We start from the raw sequence: 12,344 nt of genomic DNA, 5'->3' as shown, positions 1-12,344 counted from the left end.
AGCTTGATAACTTTTTTTAAAAAAAAAACGCATAAAATTTGCAAAATCTCATCGGTTCTTTATTTGAAACGTTAGATTGGTCCATGACATTTACTTTTTGAAGATAATTTCATTTAAATGTTGACCGCGGCTGCGTCTTAGGTGGTCCATTCGGAAAGTCCAATATTGGGCAACTTTTTCGAGCATTTCGGCCGGAATAGCCCGAATTTCTTCGGAAATGTTGTCTTCCAAAGCTGGAATAGTTGCTGGATTATTTCTGTAGACTTTAGACTTGACGTAGCCCCACAAAAAATAGTCTAAAGGCGTCAAATCGCATGATCTTGGTGGCCAACTTACCGGTCCATTTCTTGAGATGAATTGTTCTCCGAAGTTTTCCCTCAAAATGGCCATAGAATCGCGAGCTGTGTGGCATGTAGCGCCATCTTGTTGAAACCACATGTCAACCAAGTTCAGTTCTTCCATTTTTGGCAACAAAAAGTTTGTTAGCATCGAACGATAGCGATCGCCATTCACCGTAACGTTGCGTCCAACAGCATCTTTGAAAAAATACGGTCCAATGATTCCACCAGCGTACAAACCACACCAAACAGTGCATTTTTCGGGATGCATGGGCAGTTCTTGAACGGCTTCTGGTTGCTCTTCACTCCAAATGCGGCAATTTTGCTTATTTACGTAGCCATTCAACCAGAAATGAGCCTCATCGCTGAACAAAATTTGTCGATAAAAAAGCGGATTTTCTGCCAACTTTTCTAGGGCCAATTCACTGAAAATTCGACGTTGTGGCTCGTTAGTAAGTCTATTCATGATGAAATGTCAAAGCATACTGAGCATCTTTCTCTTTGACACCATGTCTGAAATCCCACGTGATCTGTCAAATATTAATGCATGAAAATCCTAACCTCAAAAGAATCACCCTTTATATATATATGGGATATACACACAGAGAATAGAGTGGTTGGAATTCTGTTGTAGTTATGAACATTCTATATTTAGAAATAAAAATAGGTTGTCTATACTTCTGTAGCTTCATGTATTTGTTCGTAACTGTAACCATTTGGTGTGATTTTTAACAGATTTTCTGTCGAGCCACAAGATAAATGGTTGTGACCAGCAAATCTAACTCCTTTGAATAATTTTGAGTAAAATTGGTTGATATGTTACGACCAACCGTAAGGGAATTTTTTAACTATATTTTAGTAGCCACCATTTTCATATAGTATTCACAGCCGAATGACATTTGAAATTTTTAAATGTCAATTAATTTTGAAAATTAATTGAAATAGAAAAATGTATTTTATTTCGAACTTTTAAATCGAAGCAACAAAATGGGTCACAAATGTCGATTCTTATCAGCTCTTCGCCATGGATGGGGTCGGACATTATGAATGATCTATGAAGATGATGGACAATGGTTTGTATTCGAAATATTTTTTAAGGAACTCAAAATAACTCCATGTACCTAATTTCTAGCATGTAAAATTAAACTTGGAGGTTGTGGTTCAGCTTGGATCCCGTTTGATCTCAAAGTTTGTAAGAGTTAAATAAGTAAGGCCCGATTATATGGAGGCTTTATCTAAATCTGAACTGATTTGGTTTTGAAGAATGTGAAATCTACTCTGGGCAAAATATCAAGTCATTTGAACTAAAATCTGGTTGAATCTCGTGCATCTGTGCTCATATGGGTGTAAATCTGTCGAAAGCTATATTTGGGAGCTATGCCTAAATCTGAACAGATTTCAGTAAGATATTTTAATGGAATGAATTTTTTATATGGGACTACTAATATCATATCGATATTTTTCTTTTATATACATATGTATATTCTATAATTAAGTTTTATATCTGTGTCATATATAACAAAATGAAATAATAATAAAATACTTAATATAAAAATGAACTTATTTCAGTAATAAATGGATGTGGACAACGTTATTTAGGTAGCAGGGCCATTTTTTATAATTCGGTTATATGTACTCCGAAGGTTGACCGACTCAATCGAATGATGAAGGTGACAGCAGAATTTATTGTTGGACAAAATCAACTCCTTATGTCATTTAAGTCCTCTTTACCATCATTAGCTTGACATTTTGCACCAGGAGAACAATAAGTACTATAGTCAGGTGTGCCAAATTTGATTAAATTCGGTTCAGATTGAGATATAGCTCTCATATACATTTTTCGTCCGATATAGACTTATATGGCCCCCGAAGCCAGAGTTTTAGCCCAATTTGGTTGAAATTTTGCACTAGGGGAACAATTAGTAGTGTAGTCAAGTGTGATAAATTTTTATTGAAATCGGTTCAGATTTAGATATAGCTCCCATATATATCTTTCGCCCGATTTTCCGTCATATGACCACAGAGTTCAAAGTTGTAGTCCGATTTACGTGAAATTTTGCACAGGGAGTAGAATTAAAATACTAAGTATGCATGTCAAATCAGTCATAAATCAAACTAAAATACGAAATATTTTGTAATACAAAACATTTTGGCAATGTTTAAGGCAGTCTCTTTCGGTATAGAACACTATTAATATAGTGGAAAATCCGAAAAATTCCCGCTTTCGTAAGAAATATACTTAAGATTAAATGAGATATCAAATCTTTTGTTTAACGTACCAAATGCGTACCAAATTTTGTTGAAATCGGTTCAGATTTAGATGCAGCTCCCCTATATATCTTTCACCTGATTTACACTCATGTGAGCACAGAAGCCATAGGTTCACTCCGATTTACGTGAAATTGTACACAGCGAGACTCATATGACCATCGAAGTTCAAAATTTCACTCCGATCTAATTGAAATTTTCTCATAGAGAGTACAATTAACATTTTTGCAATATTTGGCAAATTTGGTCGAAATCGACTCATATATATAACGAAGGTGATACAACGATTAAAAAAAACTGGATAACGCTTTGTGGGAATAATTTTAAAAACTTTAAATAAAGATTGCAAGATCCTCAAATTAAATGTTAACCTATATTTAAAGATTTTTACCTTTAATTTATATTTCTCAGTAACTCCACATCTCAGTTATCTACAAATTTTGTCATCTGTGATTCACTTGACATCTAAACCAAATAGAACTTGTACCAATGCCACAAAACAATGCTTGCGAGTACACCAAAATATCGACTCCCACCTTATGAAGTGACTATAATTTATATTATCCTATAAATGCATGTAGTACAAAAAAATAGTTAAAATTGTTTAATTAAATTAATGGCCAGTATTACTTTATTACATTCTTGCGTTGTAATTTTAAAGTGTTCAACTAACACCGCAACGTTTCATTCATATTGCCTCAGTAAAAAATGTTATGATCATGAGGGAGTCTAAATTCATTAAAAAGCAACGGTTAGAATGTTTTGGTGGAAAAAATAATAATGGCTTAGTTGCTAATGATAGTAGTTAAATTCACAATAAAATTATTTTCCACTATGAACCATGAACAGTAAAAACCCATTATGAACATTAAATATGGATGCGCTTTGAATTTAATAACACTTCTCGCGGTAAAAATATTTATACAACATTGAAGCAGCAATAACAAAAAATGTTTGCTTTACTTTCATTACTTCATATGAAGGGCTCTTCGGCATCATCATTATAAATGTATCCCATAGAGACAAAATTTATTCAATTCATAAAAATTGTATTGCTACAAAGCTGATATTCTGTCTACAAGTGTTCCTTACATTTTTAACCCTTTCACTACCGAATTAAATGTAGCCATTGCAAACTTAGTTTTTCTTCAGATATAGATACAAAATATAGAAAATAGAGTACAAAACAACAAATTTTGGAAGTATAATTATGTAAACATGGATGTCGCAAGATGTCCTAGATGTACACTGGTAGTCAAAAGTGTCAATTCACCTAAATATATTTACCCAATAAACACAGGATATTTACCCAATAAACACAGGATGCAACAACTTTTCAGTTTGAGGGTAAATATAATTTTGAATCTGAATCTTACGTACCCTCCACCATGGATTGCGTAGAAACTTTTACTAAAGACTGTCATCCACAATCGAATTACTTGGGTTGCGGTAACGCTTGCCGATGGCAAGGTATCTTAAAAAAATTCTTAACACCGTCTTCTAAATTGGAAGTTAGTCCATACGGGGGATATATTAAACAAACAAAAAGCCGATTAAATACTTATATCATTCAGTTCGACAAAATTTTCTATAGAAATAAAATATTGACACAATTTTCTATGGAAATAAAATGTTGACTAAATTTTCTATAGAAATACAATTTTGACAAAATTTTCTATAGAAATAAAATTTTGACAAAATTTTCTATAGAAATAAAATTTTGACAAAATTTTCTATAGAAATAAAATTTTGACAAAATTTTTTATAGAAATAAAATTTTGACAAAATTTTCTATAGAAATAAAATTTTGACAAAATTATCTATAGAAATAAATTTTGATAAAATTTTCTATAGAAATAAAATTTTGACAAAATTTTCTATAGAAATAAAATTTTGAGAAAATCTTCTACAGAAATAAAATTTTAACAAAATTTTCTACAGAAATAAAATTTTGACAAAATTTTCTATAGAAATAAAATTTTAGTAGATTAGTTTTGGCGATATGGACCAATTTTTGTGTGATTGGCCATTGGCTATATATAACTATAGACCGATATGGACCAATTTTTGCATGGCTGTTAGCGGCCATATACTAGCGAATGTACCAAATTTCAACAGAATCGAATAAATTTTGCTCCTCCAAGAGGTTCCGGAGGTCAAATCTGAGGATCGGTTTATATGGGGGCTATATATAATTACGAACCGATATGGACCAATTTTGGTATGGTTGTTAGCGGCCATATACTAACACCACGTTCCAAATTTAAACCGGGTCGGATGAATTTTGCTGCTACAAGAGGCTCCGGAGGTCAAATCTGGAGAACGATTTATATGGGGGCTATATATAATTATGGACCTATGTTTTCCAATTCTGGCATGGTTATTAGAGACCATATACACCCTCACAAAAAATCGCTTCTGTAACATATACTCCCAAACATATTTTGCTTCAAGCATATACATTTTTGGGTATTGCCCAAACATTTATATGTTTGATCTCTTCCAATATATAATATGTTTGAAAGCATATTGGTCTAAACAATATATATTTGGGTAGTCTAAGTTCCAAACATTTTGTATTTTTGCATCCAAATTCAATAATGTTGTCTTCCAAAAAACAATATGTTATGTGAACATATAATATGTTTGGAAGCATTTTGCACCCAAAAATATTATATGCTTAAAAAAAATTCTCCCAAACAATATTGTGCTCAAAATTTTATTTATTTATTTATGTATATATTTACAATCATAATGAATTATGAAAATAAACAGGTAATATAGGTGCTAACAACATAGGTTTTCGACCTGTATGCTCAAAATTTTGTTTCTGCCTAATTGTATATTCCCTCACATCTTTCTCACTTCCACGAGATTTTTTAGTTCTTAGCACCTTTTTCTGTAATACAAACATTGTAGAAGAAATTATTCAATTGTATGATTTTTTTTTATTTTAATTTTACCTTTTGCCGGACGGGGATTCGAACAGCGGACCACACAGTTTGTAAGGATCAAAGAAGTAGCTGATCAATTGCCCAAGGGAAAATAAAATGTTAATTTTGTAATAACAAGCAACAACCACCAACTTAATTCAATATCGCTCCCTGTTAAATAGCGCTCCAAGCTACTAAACACATATATGTTTATAGGCTATTTCTAAATTAATATATGTTTGCATCCAAGCATATTATATTTACAAACATTTTATGTCCCAAACATAATATGTTCTAACATATTAACACATATGTCCCAAACATGTTATGCTAGTTTATGAACATTATATGCTTGCACTCAAAAATATTGTGTTTAAAAATTTGTGTTCCAAACATATAATGTTTATAGCCAAACATATGAAAAACAGTCTTTTTCATCCGTGTACTAACACCATGTTCCAAATTTCAACCGGATCGGATGAAATTTGCTTCTATTTGAGGCTGCGGAAGCCAAATCTGGGGATCGGTTTATATGGGGCTATATATAATTATGGACCTATGTGGACTAATTTTTGCATGGTTGTTAGAGACCATATACCAATACCAAATTTTAGCCGGATCGGATGAAATTTGCTTCTCTTTAAGGCTATGTCAGCCAAATCTGGGGATCGGTTTATATGGGGGCTATATATAATTATGGACCGATGTAGACCAATTTGTGCGGGTTTTTTAGAGGCCATATACCAACACAATGTACCAAATTTCGGCAGGATCGGATGAAATTTGCTTCTCTGTGATGCTCCGCAAGCCAAATCTGGGGATCGGTTTATATGGGGGCTATATATTATTATGGACCGATGTGGACAAATTTTTACATGGTTGTTAGAAACCATATACCAACACCATGTACCAAATTTCAGCAGGATCGGATGAAATTTGCTTCTCTTTGAGGCTCCGCAAGCCAAATCTGGGGATCCGTTTATATGGGGACTATAAATAATTGTGCACCGACGTGGACCAATTTTTGCATGGTTATTAGAGACCATATAACAACACCATGTACTAAATTTCAGCTGGATCGGATAAAATATGCTTCTCTTAGAAGCTCCGCAAGCCAAATCTGGGGATCCGTTTATATGGGGGCTATACGTAAAAGTGGACCGATATGGCCCATTGGCAATACCATCCGACCTACATCAATAACAACTACTTGTGCCAAGTTTCACGTCGATAGCTTGTTTCGTTCGGAAGTTAGCGTGATTTCAACAGACGGACGGCCAGACGGACGGACATGCTTAGATCGACTCGGAATTTCACCACTACCCAATCGGTTCACATTTAGATATAGCTCCCATATATATCTTGCTCCCGATTTAGACTCATATGACCGTAGAGACCAAGGTTTTACTCCGATTAAATTCGGTTCAGATTTAGATATAGCTGCCATATATATTTATCACCGATCTGGTCATAATTAGCGTGTTTATCCGATCAAATTCCGTACTTCCGAATATTTTATGAGTCACACAATACATTCAAAATATCAGCCAAATCGGTTGACATTTACTTACAGCTCTCATATATATCTTTCGCCCGATTTAGACTCATATGACCAGAGAGGCCAAAGTTTAACAACGTAATTTAGCACAGAGAGTAGAATTGACATTCTACCTTCGCTTGATAAATTTGGTTGAAATCGGTTCACATTTAGATATAGCTCCCATATATATCTCTCGTCCGATTTAGACTCATATGATCACTGAGGCCGAAGTTTACTACCGCTTTGCGTGAAATTATTATAGAGAGTAGAATTGACATTCTACGATTCTACGGTTCAGATTTAGATATAGCTCCCATATATATCTTTCGCCCGATTTAGACTATATGACCGTAGAGGCCAAAGTTTTACTCCAATTTATGTGAGGCTATGCACAGGGAGTAGAATTAATATTATATCTATCCATGCCAAATTTGGTTAAAATCGGTTCAGATTTAGATATAGCCCAAACATAGATCTTTCGAACTATATGGATTTAATTGGTCTAGAGATTTTGTAGAAGTTTATAAATATATCTTCAAATCTGTTCTGATTTAAATACTTGTATATGGGAACATAAACCTTTATGCAGCTCCCAACAAATTTGAAGGACTTAATATGGTATCACAAATGTTGGTCCACATAGTGGTGAAGGGCATACAAGAATTTATATCAAGCGATGGCACAATTGTCTCCAATATATTTTATTTATTTACTGATTATTTACATTTACAATAAAATTATAAATATAATTGTAAACTTTGACTGTTAACGCAAAAAAAAATGTTTCGTTTATCAAAATTGCATTCCTGAGACAGGAAATGTGTGCTTCGCTCACATTCTTTTCTTTCCATACCATCACGTTGCTTCTAATTAGCATATGCTAAACTCAATTTGAATAAAATTTAAATTGGCAACTTCAAATATTAATGGCTAAAACCCATTGTGTAGAGCATTTAGCCTTCGGTTGTTTCAAATTTAATGGCCTATTTGCTTCTTAAATGCAAACGCGATTTACAAAATTTGTTACCATTTTACTTTAAATTATTTCCATAGGTTTTATGGCTTAAGGGCACTACATTTTAAGCCCTTAATCTCTATTTCAAAAGGGCTCTTCTGGTTTGCCCCCATCTCTCTCATTTCCTTTTGTATTAAAACTCCATTATCGCATCGCTATTGTATACAAAATTCCAAAGTTATCATGAGCTGCTTCAATGGTCTTGGTTGAACCGCAAGAACTTTGTGTATCTTACCCATTTAATGCGGTTAACACGCTTATTGCTGGAAGTTTTCGCCTTTCTACCGCCTGCTTTTAATTCCTAACCCATTGTCCCCGTCGTTGTCTGTTTGTAAATGGTTGAGGTTAGTCCAACTTTTTTTTGCAGCAAGAGTAAATTAGCTGTGCTTGAATAATGTTTCGACTGTTATGGACTACGGAGAACTGATTTTATTATACCCCCTACCGCAGAATGGTGATGGGGGCATAATAAGTTTGTCATTTCGTTTGTAACACATCGAAATAACGATTTACGACTATATAAAGTATATATTCTTGATCAGGGAGAAATTCAAAGACGATATAACCATATTCGTCTGTCCGTCTGTCTGTTGTAATCACGCTACAACCTTCAATAATGGCGCTATCGTCCTGAAATTTGGCACAGATTCTTTTGTTTGCAGGTAGGTCAAGTTGAAAGATGGGCTATATCGATCCAAATTTTGATATAGTCCCCATATAAACCGAAATCCCGATTTGGGGTCTGGGGCTTTTAAAAACCATAGTTTTTATGCAATGCCTGAAATTTTATGCCTGAAATTGGAAATCTAGAGGTAATTTACGACTATCAAAAGGTGTGCCGAAAATGGTGCCTATCGGTCCATGTTTTGGGATAGCCCCCATATAGACCGATCTCCCGATTTTGCTTCTTGGGCGTCTTGAAACTGTATTTTCTATCCAGTTTGCCTGAAATTGAAAATTTAGAAGTATTTAGAACCAAAAATAGGTGTGTCGGTTCATGTTTTGGTATAGACCCCATATAGACCGATCTCCCGATTTTATTTCTTGGGCCTCTAGAAACGGTATTTACTATCCGATTTGCTTGAAATTGAAATCTAGAGGTATTTTATGACCACAAAGAGGTGAGTCGAAAATGGTGAGTATTGGTCCATGTTCTGGTATAACCCCCATATAGACCTACCTCATGAATTTTTTTTATTGGGCTTCTAGAATTCGTAGTTTTTATCCACTTTGCCTGAAATTGGAAACCTAGAGGCAGTGGTGCCAACTGTTTTGGGCTGAAAATCGTCAATTTTAAAAATATTTTTCGTCAAAATCGTCAATTCATCCCAAAGAATTCGTCAAAAAATCGTCACTCATAAAACAGTTGAAAAAAAGATTTAGGAACAAAATAAAAGTTTTATTCAAACATCTGAGGCATCCATATATTGTATACACAATAAAGCTGTTATTATTCATTTTAGTTACATGAATAATGCCGTTTAAATCTCTAATTAAGTAATATAGTTTCCAGTTTTTTTAAACGACGATTAATTGAAATAAATTTTTAATTAATTTAAATTAATACACAGAAAAAAGGTGTCTTGTTAATTTTAGGACCAGTTTAACTTCCACATAGTTCAAAAAATTTACTGTAATATAGTTCATTTTTCGTAACCACTGCGAAAATTAACTTAGCTAAAGGAAAACTTATAAAAATTCAGTAAATGTTTTTTAGTTCACTAACTACGAAATGGGACGGATTTTTCCTTAAATAAATTTCCAATACAATAGTTAATGCATCGTTGATTGTATTATAAAAAGACATAGGCAATATAAAAATCTTACTACGAAATGTGGACAATTTACTAAGAAAAATTTTTGTATGGAAAAAAATTTTTGTAGTAAAAATTAACTTAACCACAGTACCGATTCGTATGGCGGCTTCCTACAGCTTATTTAGGTTTTTACTATAAGTTGGAGTATATTTCCTCACATTGAAAATTTTAGATAAAGTAGAATAAAAAGTAGTTAATTTAATCCTTGACGGGTGTATATAATTTTTTATGGATTCCTCGTAAATTTTGAATATATTTTACCTTATCCTATAGATAGAATACCAACTAATCAATAAACGTGATACTGGAAATTGAAGTGAGAAGAAATTATGAAATTATTGCATCATCTTTTTTTTGTTTGTGTTTGTTATTGCGATGATGTTATGGAATGTGTGTTGTTGGTATCTTTTGTGGTGATAGTTGTTTTGTTGCAATAGCGAAATCAGAAAGGGATCATGTGTGTGTGGAGTTGTTTTTCTTTACATATGTGTCCTTTATGACTATTTGTGTCTTTGAGTTTTATTGGTGCATTCAGTTCTGTTGATGCATTTATGAAGCGCACACGTGGTGCGCTTGCGTGCGGTATTTGTGTTTATTAATAAAAATACATTTATTTCGTAACATTTTAGAAACTGATAAGTGAATGGTGTGATGTTAGAGAAAACAAAAACACTTTATATTGATAAAAAATAAATCACATATTAAGAAACTGTATATTTCCATTAATAATTTAAAATTAGTGCGGTTTTAAATTGGTTTACATAAAAATATTCATAATGAGTGGTAATAAAATGATCTATATTTACTCTACATCTGGATCACAGTACAATTTTTTGAGTCTATATTTTTATGTTATAGCGAGTCCTTAAGGTGCGTACTAAGTTCGAGTTTAGGTGCTAAAATCAGAAATAAATCAGTAAGAAAAGTATAAAATTATACGCCTTCGATGCAAATTTAAATATAACTTGATGGAGAATAGCTCGAAACAAGTTTTTTATAAAGTTTATATTCTTTAAATGGATTACACGATTAAGAACAGAAAATCGTTTTTAAGCTTATGTAGAACGCTGTTTTTTAATTTAATATGATGAATTGTTTTCAAGTTATTCCAATATATATAGCGGAAGTGCCTTAATTTTGAACATAACCGTATATCTCAAAAAGTCGAGCTCTTAAAAAAACAAGTGTAAATTTGGATTCAGCAACCTCAAATTACTAAAAATTTGATATAAATTTTAAATGAACACAAAAACGGTTCAATTTTGTTCCCATGTATTTCTAAAGAAAACTAATCATGAAAAATTGGGATTTTAGCCACTAAACTCGAACTTAATATCCACCATAAATACTAAATGCTATATTGACAAGTGGAAATTATATCTAATTTTATAATATTTTTATTTCATTTATATTCTGAGAAGGATTTCAAAAATGTCCCATTTGTGCATGGATATGATTCCACTAATGTAGTAATTGGATGATTTTTTTCAATGTGGTAAGTTTTTCGTCCATTTGTAATAAAGCCAAAATTTCTATTTATTAAAAATAATTTTCATTTGCAGGATGACAGCAAATCTAATGGTATTTTTTGGAATCTTCTTACTGTTTAATGCTAACTAAGCTGATATCCCTATTGGCTCTAAGAAAATTCTCTTGTAAGTTAAAGATCAAAATACCATAGAATTTGATAATATTTTTATATTTCATATACCTTTTTAACTTCAGAGGCTTATGACGCAAATCCACACAACAAAAACTAGCGAAATCGGTGAAATTGGACAAAAATGAAATGAAAATAGCAACTTATGGCATATATCTTTCATATGGATAGAAAATGGAAATTGATATTAATTAGTTTCATTCTACTAACATAGAATATTACTCTTTTGAAGAAGCAATTACTAACTACCGAAAAATAACAACATACAGCGTACAAATAAAAACATTTCTTTTATTGTATATCATAAGCCATAGTTTTATGTAATATAATAATAATTTTTTGAAATAAAATACTGGTAGTTATGAAAAATTGTCTTATATTGTACGAAAAATTTCTTAGTTGTATACAGGCTTGTTGTACCTTTAATTCCTAAATTTATTTACTTCTTTGAAAATTATACTGATAAATAGTTTATTTGAAACCAATTTCTAAATATAGGATTCCCAAAAACTTGTTCATTTTTCCGGATAGCAGGAATATTTTGAATGAGTGTAAGTACATTCTTCCCTCAGCGTAGTAAGAATGAACTAAAATACGATGCAATACATAAACTTATTTATAAGAAAATCATGAACTTCTCTAGATGAAAAAAATCTTTGGCGCCAAATCATGGTCATTCTTACTATGGGTTAGTTCATTTTTCGTAAACAATAGTAAACTTTTTTTCGGTGTATATCTGATTGTAACCACATGCACTACATTGTTTAACAAAA

The 12,344-nt window shown here is 32.3% G+C and overlaps 1 long non-coding RNA gene across 1 annotated transcript; it reads left to right on the top strand.

The window, feature by feature from the left end:
- Positions 1-10,635: 10,635 nt before the first annotated feature.
- On the top strand, positions 10,636-11,818 carry LOC142230362 (uncharacterized). Its single transcript, XR_012720668.1, has 4 exons — positions 10,636-10,694; positions 11,333-11,406; positions 11,474-11,566; positions 11,637-11,818. It is a non-coding gene; the product is annotated as an uncharacterized LOC142230362 (long non-coding RNA).
- Positions 11,819-12,344: the final 526 nt, after the last annotated feature.

This window comes from Haematobia irritans, chromosome 3, assembly GCF_050003625.1.
Source record: "Haematobia irritans isolate KBUSLIRL chromosome 3, ASM5000362v1, whole genome shotgun sequence".
Classification (NCBI taxonomy): domain Eukaryota; kingdom Metazoa; phylum Arthropoda; class Insecta; order Diptera; family Muscidae; genus Haematobia; species Haematobia irritans.
Note: the sequence above shows the minus strand (reverse complement) of the source record. Positions and strands in the feature narration are given on the sequence as shown.